Source organism: Triticum aestivum, chromosome 7D (genome assembly GCF_018294505.1).
Source record: "Triticum aestivum cultivar Chinese Spring chromosome 7D, IWGSC CS RefSeq v2.1, whole genome shotgun sequence".
NCBI lineage: Eukaryota > Viridiplantae > Streptophyta > Magnoliopsida > Poales > Poaceae > Triticum > Triticum aestivum.
In genome coordinates, this window is record NC_057814.1 from 605,838,804 (window position 1) to 605,855,488 (window position 16,685).

General features: G+C 46.1%; 1 pseudogene; it reads left to right on the forward strand.

Annotated features, from left to right (window-relative positions):
* Positions 1–9,642, forward strand: part of LOC123171399 (citrate-binding protein-like) — a 41,401-nt pseudogene extending 31,759 nt beyond the window's left edge.
* The last annotated feature ends 7,043 nt before the right edge of the window (positions 9,643–16,685 follow it).

A 16,685-nucleotide genomic window follows, 5' to 3' on the forward strand; every position in this document is an offset into this window, starting at 1 on the left:
CCTCCCTTGGCCCTATATATAGTGGGGGGAAGGGAGGGCAGCAACATCTAAGCCTTGGGCGCCTCCCTCCTCCCATGCAACACCTCTCTCTCTCGCAGAAGCTTGCGAAGCCCTGCCGGAGAGCCGCTACATCCACCACCACGCCGTCGTGCTGTTGATCTCCATCAACCTCTCCTTCCCCCTTGCTGGATCAAGAAGGAGGAGACGTCGCTGCACCGTACGTGTGTTGAACGCGGAGGTGCCGTACGTTCGGCACTCGGTCATCGGTGATTTGGATCACGACGAGTACGACTCCGTCATCCACGTTCATTGGAACGCTTCCGCTCGCGATCTACAGGGGTATGTAGATCCACTCCTTTCCCCCTCGTTGCTAGTAGACTCCATAGATGCATCTTGGTGAGCGTAGGAAAATTTTAAATTATGCTACGATTCCCAACAGTGGCATCATGAGCCAGGTCTATGCGTAGTTACTATGCACGAGTAGAACACAAAGCAGTTGTGGGCGTTGAGTTTGCCAATTCTTCTTGCCGCTACTAGTCTTTTCTTGTTTCGGCGGCATTGTAGGATGAAGCGGCCCGGACCGACCTTACACGTACTCTTACGTGAGACAGGTTCCACCGACTGACAAGCACTAGTTGCATAAGGTGGCTAGCGGGTGTCTGTCTCTCCTACTTTAGTCGGAACAGATTCGATGAAAAGGGTCCTTATGAAGGGTAAATAGAAATTGGCAAATCACGTTGTGGTCATACGTAGGTAAGAAACGTTCTTGCTAGAAACCTACAAACCACGTAAAAACTTGCAACAACAATTAGAGGACGTCTAACTTGTTTTTGCAGCAAGTGCTATGTGATGTGATATGGCCAGAAGATGTGATGAATGATATATGTGATGTATGAGATTGATCATATTCTTGTAATAAGAATCACGACTTGCATGTCGATGAGTATGACAACCGGCAGGAGCCATAGGAGTTGTCTTTATTATTTTGCATGACCTGCGTGTCATTGAATAACGCCATGTAAATTACTTTACTTGTTGCTAAACGAGTTAGCCATAAAAGTAGAAGTAATCGTTGGCGTGACGACTTCATGAAGACACAATGATGGAGATCATGATGATGGAGATCATGGTGTCATGCCGGTGACAAAGATGATCATGGTGCCCCGAAGATGGAGATCAAAGGAGCATGATGATATTGGCCATGTCATGTCACTATTTGATTGCATGTGATGTTTATCATGTTTTTGCATCTTATTTGCTTAGAACGATGGTAGCAAGTAGGATGATCCCTTATAATAATTTCAAGAAAGTGTTCACCCTAACTGTGCACCGTTGCGAAGGTTCGTCGTTTCGAAGCACCACGTGATGATCGGGTGTGATAGATTCTTACGTTCGAATACAACGGGTGTTGACGAGCCTAGCATGTACAGACATGGCCTCGGAACACACGCAATACACTTAGGTTGACTTGACGAGCCTAGCATGTACAGACATGGCCTCGGAACACGGAAGACCGAAAGGTCGAGCATGAGTCGTATAGAAGATACGATCAACATGGAGATGTTCACCGATCTTGACTAGTCCGTCTCACGTGATGATCGGACACGGCCTAGTTAAACTCGGATCATGTTTCACTTAGATGACTAGAGGGATGTCTATCTGAGTGGGAGTTCATAATCAGATGAACTTCATTATCATGAACATAGTCAAAAAGGTATTTGCAAATTATGTCATAGCTTGCGCTTTAGTTCTACTGGTTAAGATATGTTCCTAGAGAAAATTTAGTTGAAAGTTGGTAGTAGCAATTATGCGGACTGGGTCCGTAAACTGAGGATTGTCCTCATTGCTGCACAGAAGGCTTATGTCCTTAATGCACCGCTCGGTGTGCTGAACCTCAGCGTCGTCTGTAGATGTTACGAAACATCTGACATACACGTTTTGATGACTACGTGATAGTTCAGTGCGGTTTAGAATTGTGGCACCAAAGACGTTTTGAAACGTCGCAGAACATGTGAGATGTTCCGAAGACTGAAATTGGGATTTCAGACTAGTGCCCACGTCAAGAGGTATGAGACCTCTGACAAGTTTCTTAAGCCTGCAAACTAAGGGAGAAAAGCTCAATCGTTGAGCGTGTGCTCAGATAGTCTGAGTGCCACAATCGCTTGAATCGAGTGGGAGTTAATCTCCCAGATGAGATAGTGATAGTTCTCCATAGTCACTGCCACCAAGCTAGTAGAGCTTCGTGATGAACTATAACATATCAAGGATAATCATGATGATCCTTGAGCTATTCGCGATGTTTGACACCGCGAGAGTAGAAATCAAGAAGGAGCATCAATTGTTGATGGTTAGTAAAACCACTAGTTTAAGAAGGGCAAGGGAAAAAGGGATACTTCATGAAACAGCAAGTCGTTTGCTGCTCTAGTGAAGAATCCCAAGGTTGAACCCAAACCCGAGACTAAGTGCTTCTGTAATGAGAGGAACGGTCACTGAAGCAGTACTACCCTAGATACTTGGTAGATGAGAAGGCAGGCAAGGTCGACAGAAGTATATTGGATATACGTTATATGAATGTGTACTTTACTAGTACTCCTAGCAGCACCAGGTTATTAGATACTGGTTCGGTTGCTAAGTGTTAGTAACTCGAAATAAAAGCTGCGGAATAAATGGAGACTAGCTAAAGGTGAGATGACGATATGTGTTGGAAGTGTTTCCAAGGTTGATGTGATCAAGCATCGCATGCTCCCTCTACCATCGAGATTTGGTGTTTGCGTTGAACATGATTGGATTATGTTTACCGCAAAACGGTTATTCATTTAAGGAGAATAATGGTTACTCTGTTTATTTGAATAAAACCTTCAATGGTCTTGCACCTAAAATGAATCTCGATCATAGTGATACACATGTTCGTGCCAAAAGATATAAAATAGTAATGATAGTTCCACATACTTGTGGCACTGCCATTTGAGTCATATTGGTATAGAACGCATGAAGAAGCTCCATGTGGATGGATCTTTGGACTCACTCATTTTTGAAAAGATTGAGACATGCGAACCATGTCTATTGGTATATATGCATAAAGAAACTCCATACAGATGGATCGTTTGGACTCACTTGATTATGAATCACTTGAGACATGCAAATCATACCACATGGGCAAAATGACTGAAAGTCCTCGTTTTCAGTGAGATGGAACAAGAGAGCAACTTATTGGAAGTAATACATTTTGATGTACGCAGTCCAATGAGTGCTGAGGCATGCAGTGGATATCGTTATGTTCTTACTTCACAGATGATTTGAGTAGATGCTGAGTGTATTTACTTGATGAAACACTAGTCTGAATTATTGAAAGGTTCAAGTAATTTCAGAGTGAAGTTGAAGATCGTCGTGACAAGAGGATAAAATGTCTGTGATATGATCATAGAGATGAGTATCTGAGATACGAGTTTGGCACACAATTGAGACATTGTGGAAAGTGTTTCACAATTAATACCGCCTGGAACACCATAGTGTGATGGTGTGTCCGAACATGATAACTGCACCCTATTGGATGTGGTGCATACCATGATGCTTCTTATCAAATTACCACTATCGTTTATGGGTTAGGCATTAGAGACAACCGCATTCACTTTAAAAGGGGCACCATGCAATTCCGTTGAGACGACACCGTTTATAGAAACCTAAGTTGTCGTTTCTTAAAAGTTTGGGGCTGCGATGCTTATGTGAAAAAGTTTCAGGCTAATAAGCTCGAACCCAAAGCGGATAAATGCATCTTCATAGAATACCCAAAAACAGTTGGGTATACCTCCTATTTCAGATCTGGAAGCAAAAGTAATTGCTTCTAGAAACGAGTCCTTTCTCGAGGAAAAGTTTCTCTCGAAAGAATTGAGTGGGAGGATGGTGGAGACTTGATAAGGTTATTGAACCGTCAGTTCAACTAGTGTGTAGCAGGGCACAGGAAGTTGTTCCTGTGGCACCTACACCAATTGAAGTGGAAGCTTATGATAGTGATCATGAAACTTTGGATCAAGTCACTACCAAACCTCGTAGGACGACGAGGATGCGCACTACTTCAGAGTAATGCGTGATCCTGTCTTGGAAGTCATGTTGCTAGACAACAATGAACCTACGAGCTATGGAGAAGCGATGGTGGGCCCATATTCCAACGAATGGCTCGAGGCCATGAAATCCGAGATAGAATCCATGTATCAGAACAAAGCATGGACTTTGGTGAACTTGCCTGATGATCGGCAAGCCATTGAGATAAATGGATCTTTAAGAAGAAGACGGACATGGACGGTAATGTTACCGTCTATGAAGCTCGACTTGTGGCAAAGAGTATTTTCACAAGTTCAAGGAGTTGACTACGATGAGTTTTTCTCATCCGTAGCGATGCTTAGGTCCGTCGGAATCATGTTAGCATTAGCTGCATTTATGAAATCTGGCAGATGGATGTCAAAACAAGTTTCCTCACCATTTTTCGTGAGGAAAGGTTGTATGTGATACAATCAGAAAGGTTTTGTCGATCCTAAGGATGCTAAAAGGTATGCTAGCTCCAGCGATCCTTCCATGGATTAGAGCAAGCATCTCGGAGTCAGAATATACGCTTTGATGGGGTGATCAAAGTTTTTGGGTTTATACAAAGTTTGTTAGAAACTTGTATTTACAATAAAGTGAGTGGGAGCGCTACAACATTTCTGATAAGTATATGTGAATGACATATTGTTGATCCGAAATGATGTAAAATTTCTGGAAAGCATAAAGGGTTGTTTGAAAGGAGTTTTTCAAAGGAAGACCTGGATAAAGCTACTTACATATTGGGCATCAAGATCCATAGAGATAGATCAAGACGCCTGATGATACTTTCAAAAGACAGCACACCTTGACATGATTTTGAAAGAGTTCAAAATAGATCAGCAAAGAAGGAGTTCTTGGCTGTGTTACAAGGTGTGAGTATTGAGTAAGACTCAAGACCTGACCACAGCGGAAGATAGAGAAAGGACGAAGGCCGTCCCCTATGCTTTAGACATAGGCTCTATAGTATGCTATGTTGTGTACCGCACCTGTAGTGTGCCTTGCCATGAGTTGGTCAAGAGGGTACAATGGTGAACCGGGAAAGGATCTCATGACAGCGGTCGAACTTATCCTTAGCACCTAGTGGATTAAGGAATTTTCTCGATTATGGAGGTGGAAAGGAGTTCGTCGTAAAGGGTTACGTCGATGCGAACTTTGACACTAATCCGGATGACTCTGAGTAGTAAACCGGATTCGTATAGTAGAGCAATTATTTGAAATGGCTCCAAATAGCGTGTGGTAGCATCCACAAGATGACATAGATATTCGTAAAGCACACGGTTCTGAAAGGTTCAGACCCGTTGACTAATAACCCCTCTCACAAGCATAACATGACCAAACCAGAACACATTGAGTGATAATCACATAATGATGTGAACTAGATTGATGACTCTAGTAAACTCTTTAGATGTTGGTCACATGGTGATGTGACCAGTGAGTGTTAATCACATGGTGATGTGAACTAGATTATTGACTCTAGTGCAAGTGGGAGACTGTTGGAAATATGCCCTAGAGGCAACAATAAATGGTTATTATTATATTTCTTTGTTCATGGTAATTGTCTATTATTCATGCTATAATTGTATTGTCCGGAAATCGTAATACATGTGTGAATACATAGACCACAACCTGTCCCTAGTAAGCCTCTAGTTGACTAGCTCGTTGATCAACAGATAGTCATGGTTTCCTGACTATGGACATTGGATGTCATTGATAACGGGATCACATCATTAGGAGAATGATGTGATGGACAAGACCCAACTTAAGCATAGCATAAAAGATCGTGTAGTTTCGTTTGCTAGAGCTTTTCCAATGTCAAGTATCTTTTCCTTAGACCATGAGATCGTGCAACTCCCGGATACCGTAGGAGTGCTTTGGGTGTGCCAAACGTCACAACGTAACTGGGTGACTATAAAGGTGCATTACGGGTATCTCCGAAAGTGTCTGTTGGGTTGGCACGGATCGAGACTGGGATTTGTCACTCCGTGTGACGGAGAGGTATCTCTGGGCCCACTCGGTAATGCATCATCATAATGAGCTCAATGTGACTAAGGCGTTAGTCACGGGATCATGCATTGCGGTACGAGTAAAGAGACTTGCCGGTAACGAGATTGAACAAGGTATTGGGATACCGACGATCGAATCTCGGGCAAGTAACATACCGTTTGATAAAGGGAATTGCATACGGATTGATTGAATCCTCGACACCGTGGTTCATCCGATGAGATCATCGTGGAGCATGTGGGAGCTGACATGGGTATCCAGATCCCGCTGTTGGTTATTGATCGGAGAGGCGTCTCGGTCATGTCTGCATGTCTCCCGAACCCGTAGGGTCTACACACTTAAGGTCCGGTGACGCTAGGGTTGTAGAGATATATGTATGCGGAAACCCGAAAGTTGTTCGGAGTCCCGGATGAGATCCCGGACGTCACGAGAGGTTCCAGAATGGTCCGGAGGTAAAGATTTATATATGGGAAGTCTTATTTTGGTCGCCGGAAAAGTTTCGCGCTTTATCGGTATTGTACCGGGAGTGCCGAAAGGGGTCCGGGGGTCCACCAAGGGGGTCCACCAGCCCCGGGGGGCCACATGGGCTGTAAGGGTTGCGCCTTGGCCTATATGGGCCAAGGGCACCAGCCCCAAGAGGCCCATGCGCAAGAGATAAGAAAAAAGGGAGAGTCCTAAAGGGGGAAGGCACCTCCGAGGTGCCTTGGGGGGGAAGGACTCCCCCCCTGGCCGCACCCTTCCTTGGAGGAAGGGGCAAGGCTACGCCCCCCCCCCCTCTCCCTTGGCCCTATATATAGTGGGGGGAAGGAAGGGCAGCAACATCTAAGCCTTGGGCGCCTCCCTCCTCCCATGCAACACCTCTCTCTCTCGCAGAAGCTTGCGAAGCCCTGCCAGAGAGCCGCTACATCCACCACCACGCCGTCGTGCTGTTGATCTCCATCAACCTCTCCTTCCCCCTTGCTGGATCAAGAAGGAGGAGACGTCGCTGCACCGTACGTGTGTTGAACGCGGAGGTGCCGTACGTTCGGCACTCGGTCATCGGTGATTTGGATCACGACGAGTACGACTCCGTCATCCACGTTCATTGGAACGCTTCCGCTCGCGATCTACAAGGGTATGTAGATCCACTCCTTTCCCCCTCGTTGCTAGTAGACTCCATAGGTGCATCTTGGTGAGCGTAGGAAAATTTTAAATTATGCTACGATTCCCAACATAGTGATCGTATTGAACTACGGTCACATCTATTTACGAAAGATGGTAAGATGTTTAATATTTGTCCTCAGTGTATCTTTTGCATACATTATTTTTTTGCTAAACTTTCATTGCTAAGTATATTAATTACTATACGATGTTCTTCAACAGGGACTCCCGATGACAGTTGTGCCTCAGTGGATCGAGACTAAAGGTCACATGTCAATGGTTAGCTTACGGCCAAGATATCCTACATTGCACATGAGTGCCTTCAGGATTTCTAAAAGCGATGAATGCTTAATAGTGAAAGATTGGAGCAAAATTGTTAACGATCCCAGAGAAGTACTAGGGGGCAGCAATGGGAAGTGCAGCCCACGATAAGGAGACAGGTTCATCTGCATGCTCCAGTATGATGAATCAGGAGAGTTATACATGTTCTATGCTATTTTACCTGAGAGAGAGCAGCAGGAGTGATTTAGCTAGTTCATGCTTTTAGTACTTGTCCTCTCATGTCCGTGTTCTTCGTCCTGAACTTAATCTCAAAGGGTGATTTGCTTTTGTGGTGTTATGAACGCTTATAATATCATGACCATGTTGAACTCGATAATATCTTTGCTTCTGGTACAAGTGAATGTTTTTTTTAAGCTAGTGTTGGTGGTGATTAGATAGCGGTAATGACTATGATAATTAAACAGTGGTAATGACGACTATGATGTTTTTAGCTAGCTAGTATACTGTGTTGATGATATGATGCAAGAGTTTTTATATTAATATGATGATGATGATGATGAGTTATTATATTATTTATGAAAGAAACCGCGGATTAGTTTCAGCTAGATGGATCCTAGCTAAGTGATCCAGTATATGCCATCCATATTATACTTGATCACCTAGCTAGGATCCACATGCATCCAGTCGAAACTAATCTGCGGTACTTTCACCTAATGATTTAACAACTAAAATAATCACTAAATTAAATTGAAAACACAAAATTAAAGGAAAAAAAAATAATACCAAAACACCCCCAAACATTTAGTACCGGTTGGTGTTACCAACCGGTACTAATGTCCTGCATGCACCCGGGCCTGGATCGTGCCACGTGGTGGCACTTTAGCGCCGGTTCGTGATGAACCGGTACTAAAGGGGGGGGGCCTTTAGTCCCCACTCTTTAGTGCCGGTTGTGGAACCGGCACTAAAGGCCCTTACGAACCGGCGCTAAAGCCCGGTTCTGCACTAGTGAGATAAAATAGATGATGTGGCAAGCAATAAATGAAGAAATGGAGGAAAGTGGTAACATAGCTAGTTATTAGTAGTATGAGTACACATATCAAGGCAAAATGAGTCTATAGCCTAATAAATAAAGTGTTGCATGTTACCACACATATGTTACTTCCCACTATAGAGGTAGTAACATAGACTAGTAACATGTGCATGTTACTAGTCCATGTTACTACTCATTGTGGCTAGTCTTAGTAGTATGAGTAACATCACACATATCAAGGCAAGATGAGTCTATAACCTCATAAATGAAGTGTTGCATATTACCACACATATGTTACTCCCCACTATAGAGGTAGTAACATAGAGTAGTAACATGGGCATGTAACTACTCTATGTTATTATCCATTGTGGCTAGTCTTAATTATTAGTAGTAGTGTCGGCACGGGTCGGCCGCTTTGAACGGATCGTTTGGGCTTGGGACGAGGGGAGGCCCATCATTAACTTGCAGCCGACGGTCGTTGTTCTGTACCGGGACAAGCCAGTTGTACCACCGGGATAGCATAATTGTGGACCGGTGTTCAGCCGTTCGTTTCTACGGCGCCGTCTTCGTAGCCAACTGTTGTCACGGAAGTAGTCGCCCTGTGTCCCCACGACCGCAGTCATTGAAGCATGCAACGCGTCATCCACCAATTCGACCACAAACCGGGTGCACGCGAGCCTGTCCACGCCATCGCCGTTCTCATTTTCGCATAGAACAATCATAAATCAGCCATGGAGTTTTGTTTGCTTGACGACCTATCGGTGGTGCAGATAACGTACAGCTCCGGGGTGTTGCAGTTCGAGGGGTACGGCTACGTGCCGGCCGGCACGACGGGGGTGTCTGTGATGCAGGTGTTCGGCGCGGCAGGCCCGCCGAGGAACACGACGCTAATGCTGCACGTCTACGGCGGACGGCTCGTGTACTACAACGATGAGACCAAGGTCGTCAACGGCCGCATCTATGACCGGTGGTTCGGGCTCAACGTGGTCCACGACGTCCAAGCATCGGCCCTCACCGTGTTCATTGACGGCGACGAGAGGCTGGTCGTCCCAGGCTACGGCGGCGACCTCCACTACTTCAAGTTCGGGGTGTACACTAAGACTCCCTACTGAAAAATGTAAGAGATCAACCTGCGAGATTTGGGCATGAATTAGGGACTGGAGTACATTTGATTGGCAAGTGGAAGGAAAGAATTTTGAATTAGTATGATGAGGCAATAGATTAATGGATCGGGCTTGCTAAAAATCAGTCGACTAAGATTTAATGAAGTATCAGTCAACCTTGCAGCATTTTATCCCATCGTTTGCAACATTTTTTTCCTGAGGGTTGCAACATCCGTCTTGTTGGTTGCAGCATGTCGTCCCTCGTCGTCTGTAGCACATTATGTCACCGGTCGCAACATCCTCCTTTGACGGTTGTAGCATTTTTGTGAGAGCGGTTGTAGCATATGTTGTCATTGCTTGCGGTATCGTTGCAACATTTTTCACCACCGTTTGCAGCATCTAGCCATGCTGCTTGCAGCACCACAACTACGCTGACGTCACTCGACTGGGACTTCGCCTGACTTCTAGACTACATATGTCTTTATCTTCCCTCAAATATTAATGCAGAAAATGTTGTGGCACATCCATGATTACAAATCACCCCGGTCGGTCCAGTGCATCGCTCTATAAGAGCATCTACAGCCGGTCATCTCAAATCATTCTCAAATGTTTACAGATGTGTCCGGTCAGTGATCGGAGATGAGAGAAGGAAAAAAGTGTCTGCGAGCTGGTGTGGCGGCCGCTCCTTCGGGAGGACCGTGCGGGACGGTCCCGGTCCAATCCGGCTGGATCAGGCGCCGGCGGCCCATCCAGTGGCGAGGACTAAGGCTGGCAGGGGCCGCAGGTGGCCAGCCCTGCCGTGGATCGGTGGACAGTGCTGGTGGCGTGGCTGAGGTGGTGGAGGCGCGTGCGCATCCCGGTGTCCGGTCGGGCCTTCCTCCCGGCTTCTGAACAATACATTATATTGCATAATTTTTCAAACCACTGTTACTTGCAGCATGACAAAAATACTGACAAAGGCCAGAGTTCACCCACACTAAATCATATATAATGGTTTACCTCATATATCTTTATAACTAGGTAAAAGGAAAAGGCAATTATGAGAATGGTTTCTTCGAGTGAGGTTCATGTGCACCGAGACGAGACATAAAGAACGCCGGCCAATCCATCTCGAGGGGGACAAGCTGCCGGCGCTTGATTGTGCCAAAGTTGGTAAATTTCTTCACCGCCCCTGTCTCAAGATCTATAGTGTACATGTTCCCGGAGTCATCCTTGACGAACAACATGCCACCTTTCTCTTCCAGAAGTGTTAACATAAAAGACTTGCTAGGTGGGTTTAGCTCAATAACCTGAGTGCGGAGCCACCTTATAGGAGCGGCATCCTCTTGCCGCGTCCATCTCTCTAGTTGGGAGCCTCGCCTTTGCACATGAAGAAACGAGAGTTGCCCGTCAACATCGACAGTAAGGAGAGTATGTTGTGGTTCATCATAATTGTGAGGTTTATACTTTGGAGCTCTGATCAGTTCGCCCGAGGTATCTATCTTAGTCAAGGAGATGTTGAAGGTCCCGGCGTCCACTTCAATGGTATGCAAGATCGGGTCATGCATTGTGAAGTAATGAACGAGCCAACTTGCCGTGCCACGCCATACAACGGCGCGGGGGTGCCTAAGCGGCAAGTAGTAACTACCACTCTCCTTAGCAGGAAAAATTAGCTTACTCGGCCAACTCCATCTTAGCTTACCGGACGTGAACGTGTGGAGGTTGTGTGGCCGGTAATGCATGTCAGTGCCAATGACGAGCACTTTGAAGAAAGACGAGTAGCCTGATGGCACCAAAGGTTGCTGCTCGTCGTTCCTTGTACAGTCTGCGCTGGTCAGGATGGCATAGCCGCTGTTGTCGAAATCCCAATCACACTCTAACAGAGGGAGCTTGTCACATGCGCCCGAAAGCAAATTGCAGACAGCCAGGCGGACAGATGAGACCAAGCAACCTTTGCCTTTGCCAGTGGGTGCATCCAGGCGTACGAGGAGGAGGCCGTGGCGAGTGACGAGCGGCACCGCGTTGTGAAGCAGGCCTCTTTTATGGCCTCCTGTACCACTTGTTGCTGCTCTTGGAAAAAAACGACTCTAGAGAGCGGCGGTCAGAACCAAACACCGACCCCGGCGTGGGGACGAAGCGTGTCACAAAGATAGGGTCGTCCTTGATGACGATTTTCTCCCAAAGGAAGAAACCAGGGAGGAATGACGCCGTATCATGGTATGGCCAGCAGCTGCGGCGAAGAAAGGAGGCCTTGCTTACAATGCGGCGCCATTGCTTGCACGTCATGGCGCAACGGAAGAGGTCGGTCTCATCGTCCATGCGCACGAGGATCTCGCGGACCACATCATCCGGGAGCGACACCGCGGCTAGGGCTGCAAGAAAAGCTCGAGGCTCGTGAGCCGCTCGAGATCGACTCATTTTTTGACTTGACTCGAGACCGACTCGAAAAGAAACAATCTGAGTTTGAACACTTTATGTAGCTCGACCGAGAAACGAGCCGATCTTGAGCCAATGTTGGCTCGCTCGATTTTAGCTCGATAGCTCGACATAATATCATTATGTTAAATAATCATACCATATATTTAATGGAAATAAGATAATTTATTACCATATATTTGTTCATAATTTTTCTCCATTTTATTTACAAACGAACATGGAAACTTAATTAAGTATAGAGAAGATTTAGACCTAATTATGGCACGTGGTCGACTATGTGTTAAATATCCTATATTTTTGGCAAAGGTTCTCAGCATATTCACCTTAATTTTTTTTGTTTTTCATCCATAGATTTATAATTTTTTTTCCATTTCATTTAGCTCGAGATCGACTCGAGATCGTTACAAGCTGAGCACGAGTCATGTTCTACAGCTCGATCATCAGCTTCACTCTCGCTCGAATTTTCACATGAGTTGAGCTAAGCCAACTCCAACTCGCTCGAGCTCGACTCGTTTGCGGCCCTAGCCGCGGCCTGCGCCACCGTCCCTTTCATCTTCTGCCGTACCGCGATCATCGGAGTGTGTGACTGGACGAGTCTACTCCCCGTACGAGGGGGCCCCAACGTGTCTCGAGGACGTGGTTTTGAAGGACCTCAAGGCCCGGATCCGAATTGGAGTCACGATCGAATTCACGTCCGCGGTGTGTTATACTCCGTCGGAGTAATTCGTAACCGGGAAGGTGTATCTCGAGGCGTCCCGGCCGTGTGCGTATCAGCCGGCTGGCTAGGAGTTGGATCCGTCCATTAGATCGCAATGTTGCTCCTATCGCCTGTTTCTACTTCCAAAACATCGTGAGCTCGTGACACATTCGGACACGATGAGTTCGACGAAGAGTCCAAACCGGCCAGGCCCAAGGTTTTCATATACACGGCCGGTGGACCTAGCTAGACACGTACGCAAAGTCTATCTATCACGAGTGTCCCTCCGATCGCACGGCGAAGCTCACGCGAGACATGGTCGTCCCTGAAGAGCTCACGGCGATGTCGCTCCCGGACGACATGGTCTGCGAGATCCTCGCGCACGTGGGGGACATGGGCGACCTCTTCCACTGTGCCAGTACGTGCAAGCGGTGGAGCCGCCTTGCGGACGACGTCCGCCGCGGGAGGCTGGAGTGGACGTCCTCGTTCGTTTCTGGCTTTTTCACTAAGAAAGGCAGAGCGAAGCACCTCACCCCGACGCCGGGATCGGTGTTCGGGCCTGATCGCCGCTTCCTCGGCTCCTTCTTTCGAGGCGGCACAAGAGACCTCAGTTGCGCAACGCCACTCGCCTCGCGCCACGGTCTCCTTCTGGTGCTTCTCGACTCCTGCGATGCTCGGGCTCGCTCAAACCAAATCATCGTCCACCTGGCTGTGTGCAATCTGCTCGCCGGCACGTGCGATGAGCTCCCACCACTCGAGAGCGGCTGGAGGTATGGCGAGAGTGGCTATGCCATCTTTACCGATGCAGATTGTTCCTCAAACGATAAGCAACAATCTCCATTGCCATGGGGCTACTCAACTTTGTACAAAGTTCTAGTCATCTACAGCAGTGTTAGAGATGACGAGCCGTGCATCCTCCACACGTTCTCATACAGCGAGGGGAGGTGGAACACGCCTACAAATTTGGTTGATGAGGATGTAAAGTTCGATGGTTGCAGGCTACTCAAGCATTCCAACGCTGTCGTGTGCCAAGGCACGGCACACTGGCTTATTGGGTATTATCCAAGCCACAGTCACTTGCATATTATTAATGTAGATGCTGAGACTTGCCATGTTTCCCTGATGAAGATTATGAACCCGACCCATGACATTTTATCTGGAACATATGAAGAACCACAACTTATTGTTTCTGCTGACAAGACACTATCGTTGCTTTACCTGCAAAAGCCAGGCCTCCAGGTAAAAATATGCATGTGGCAAGTTAGTGAGGGGAGTGAGAGTGGCGGTAGATGGCTATGCAGCCGAGTCATCGAGCTAAAAGCACCCAAACAGATTCGAGCAGAAGAGATGCATTTGACCTTTCTGGCAGAGAAGAATGGCACGTTGCTCGTCAAAGACAACTCCATGAACCTCTACGCTGCCGATCTTAGGACAGGGGTCATGAAGAGTCTCATGTATTGCGGTAAGGTTACCTACTGGAAGGTCGTGCCCTTTGAGATATATTGGCCGGTGTGCTAATCGTTTTCAGTGTTTACGCTATAGATTCACATGAACTTGACTTCAAGGAACCATCCTCTCATAATTGTATTTCATTTACTTTCAGAATCTGTTGGGTAAATCATTATGTTTTGGTGTGGATGGATCAGCTTACTAGTACCCCGAAGAATATGTTTAGTGGCAGAAAATTAGATTGCATAAAAGGCTTATTTCATGTGAATATTCAATTCTGCACTCGAGATCATCTGATCTTGGTGAACAGTAAAATCAGTGAAATACAAAAAATATATATATATATATATATATTTGCATCGAAGATATTTAAGTGTGTGAGTTCTGTGCCAATTTTCAGCGCATTCAAACATCTGAGTAGCTCTCAGAAAAAAATCAGTCAGAACAAATAGTAAACTTTTTTACAAACCCAGTTTTGTTTTTGCCAAGAGCTACTCAGATGTCCAAACACGCTGAAAATTGACCTGCACATCATGTACTCAAACATCTTTCCCAAAAAAAATCAGATTTTTTTTAAAAAAATTACTCTCTCAATCTTAATTGACGCAACCTCTATACAACATTGTATAGAGATTGTATAGAGGTTGCATCAATTATTTTGGATCAGAGGGAGTAGTATTTTATTTCGATTTCACTGTTTATGGCGGGAGCAGATAAGCCCGGGAGCCATTTTGCCGCTCTCTTATCCGAATATTCAACTCTGCACTCGAGCTAATAGGTTGATTATTAGAAGATCAAGTGCGGACTGTAGAGAAAACATTGCGCCGCCTTTACAGAAAAAGCACCGTGGAATTTAGAAATCTCTGCCACTTAAAAAGAATGCAAGGTTTCATGTTATATTTTTCCTTCCACTATTTCTCCGTCTAACCTTCCCCGTAGGGTAACCAATCACCTTAATTTACTTACCTTCTAACCCAACTTCACTTTAATTTACTTACCAAATTTAGGTAAATCACGGGGCAGAATTTGATAAACATTTATTTACACCGTCACATTAATACGAGTAGGTAATTCACAAGCTAGCGTACTAATAGAATATTTATACCCCATTGTAACGCATTGACATTTTCCTATACATCTAAAACTTCTTTTTTATCAGGGGGGCATCTGAAACTTCTTAGGAAACCAAGTGTTTAACAAAGAAAACTACCACATTCCAACCAACCCTGACTGCAAACTATCACTCTACAAATTTAGCTAAGAACTACCGCTCTACGTCATAAACTTTTGCAAACAAAATGCCACTTTGAGTAAGTAATGTTTCGAGCATTTTAAACCCGATTATGACAGGCTGGCCGGGCCACCCGTCAGGGCTAAAATTCCTCTCAATGGCCGGAAAACCTTCAAGGAGCGAGCCGACACCCCTACCGAGTTCGTTGGCCTTCCACCCGTTTTGGCGTCCCAGTGCCTTGCGTGTACTGCGTTGGGCTAGGGCCATTCCTCTTTGGCATCGGTGAGGCGGAAGAGCGGTACGAGTGCCTCACATGGCTAGATGGGCAGCCAGACCGCAACGTCCTACTCCGGTGCTTTGGGTCGCCCGGGTCCACGCAGGGTCGCCCGGAGCGCCAGTAGTAGGTCGTCCTTCGACGGCCCAGCCGCCACGATGACGACGGCCCAAGGCCATAAGGAGCAGCCCGACGGCATAGAGAGAGAGAGAGAGGGGGGGGAGAGGGAGAGAGAGAGAGAGAGAGAGGTGAGATGCGGCCACAAAAGGGAAGATTCAATGGCAGAGCTCACCTCACCAGCGAGGTCCGGCAGCGATGGTGGAGGAGGAACATTTTGGGCGCCTCAAGGTGCTTCAGAGAATGTCCATGAGAGAAATATGGAGTGGATGGAGGAGAGAGATTGCTAACATGTTGGGTCGTAGTGTCATAATGGTCAACCCTAATAAGGTGCGCAACATGCAGGCCCAACCTGTCATAATCCTTGTTAAGCCGTCAAATTGACCACTTTTGCGACATGGTAGTTTTTTGCAAAAAAAATAAATAAATGTAGAGTAGTAGTTCTGAGCTAAATTTTGTAGTGGTAGTTTGTAGTCAGGGTTGGTTGGAATGTGGTAGTTTTTTTTTCAAGGGGTAAAGCCAACTTTATTAATCAAAAAGTACAGCTAGTGGGACATAATTTTGCTTATGTGATTGGCCAAACCAAACATGACGACCCGGGCTAGCGAAAGAGAAGTTCTAGCTAAACTCGACATTGACCGCACAACCTTCAAAAATAAAAAAGTTACAATTAAAAGTAGCTACTCTAGTTTTGATCTCGTGATGATTGCTCGCCATTGCTACCTTGCTTTATATCTTCCACCACTTGCTTTGAGTCAGAAGCTATAACAATGTTGTGCTAATCATAGGGCTTCTCGGCAAGCTATTGCCTCCAGCGTGAAAGGGTCACAAACTCCTTCAATGACCAGAGGAATTGCCAAGGTAGCTTC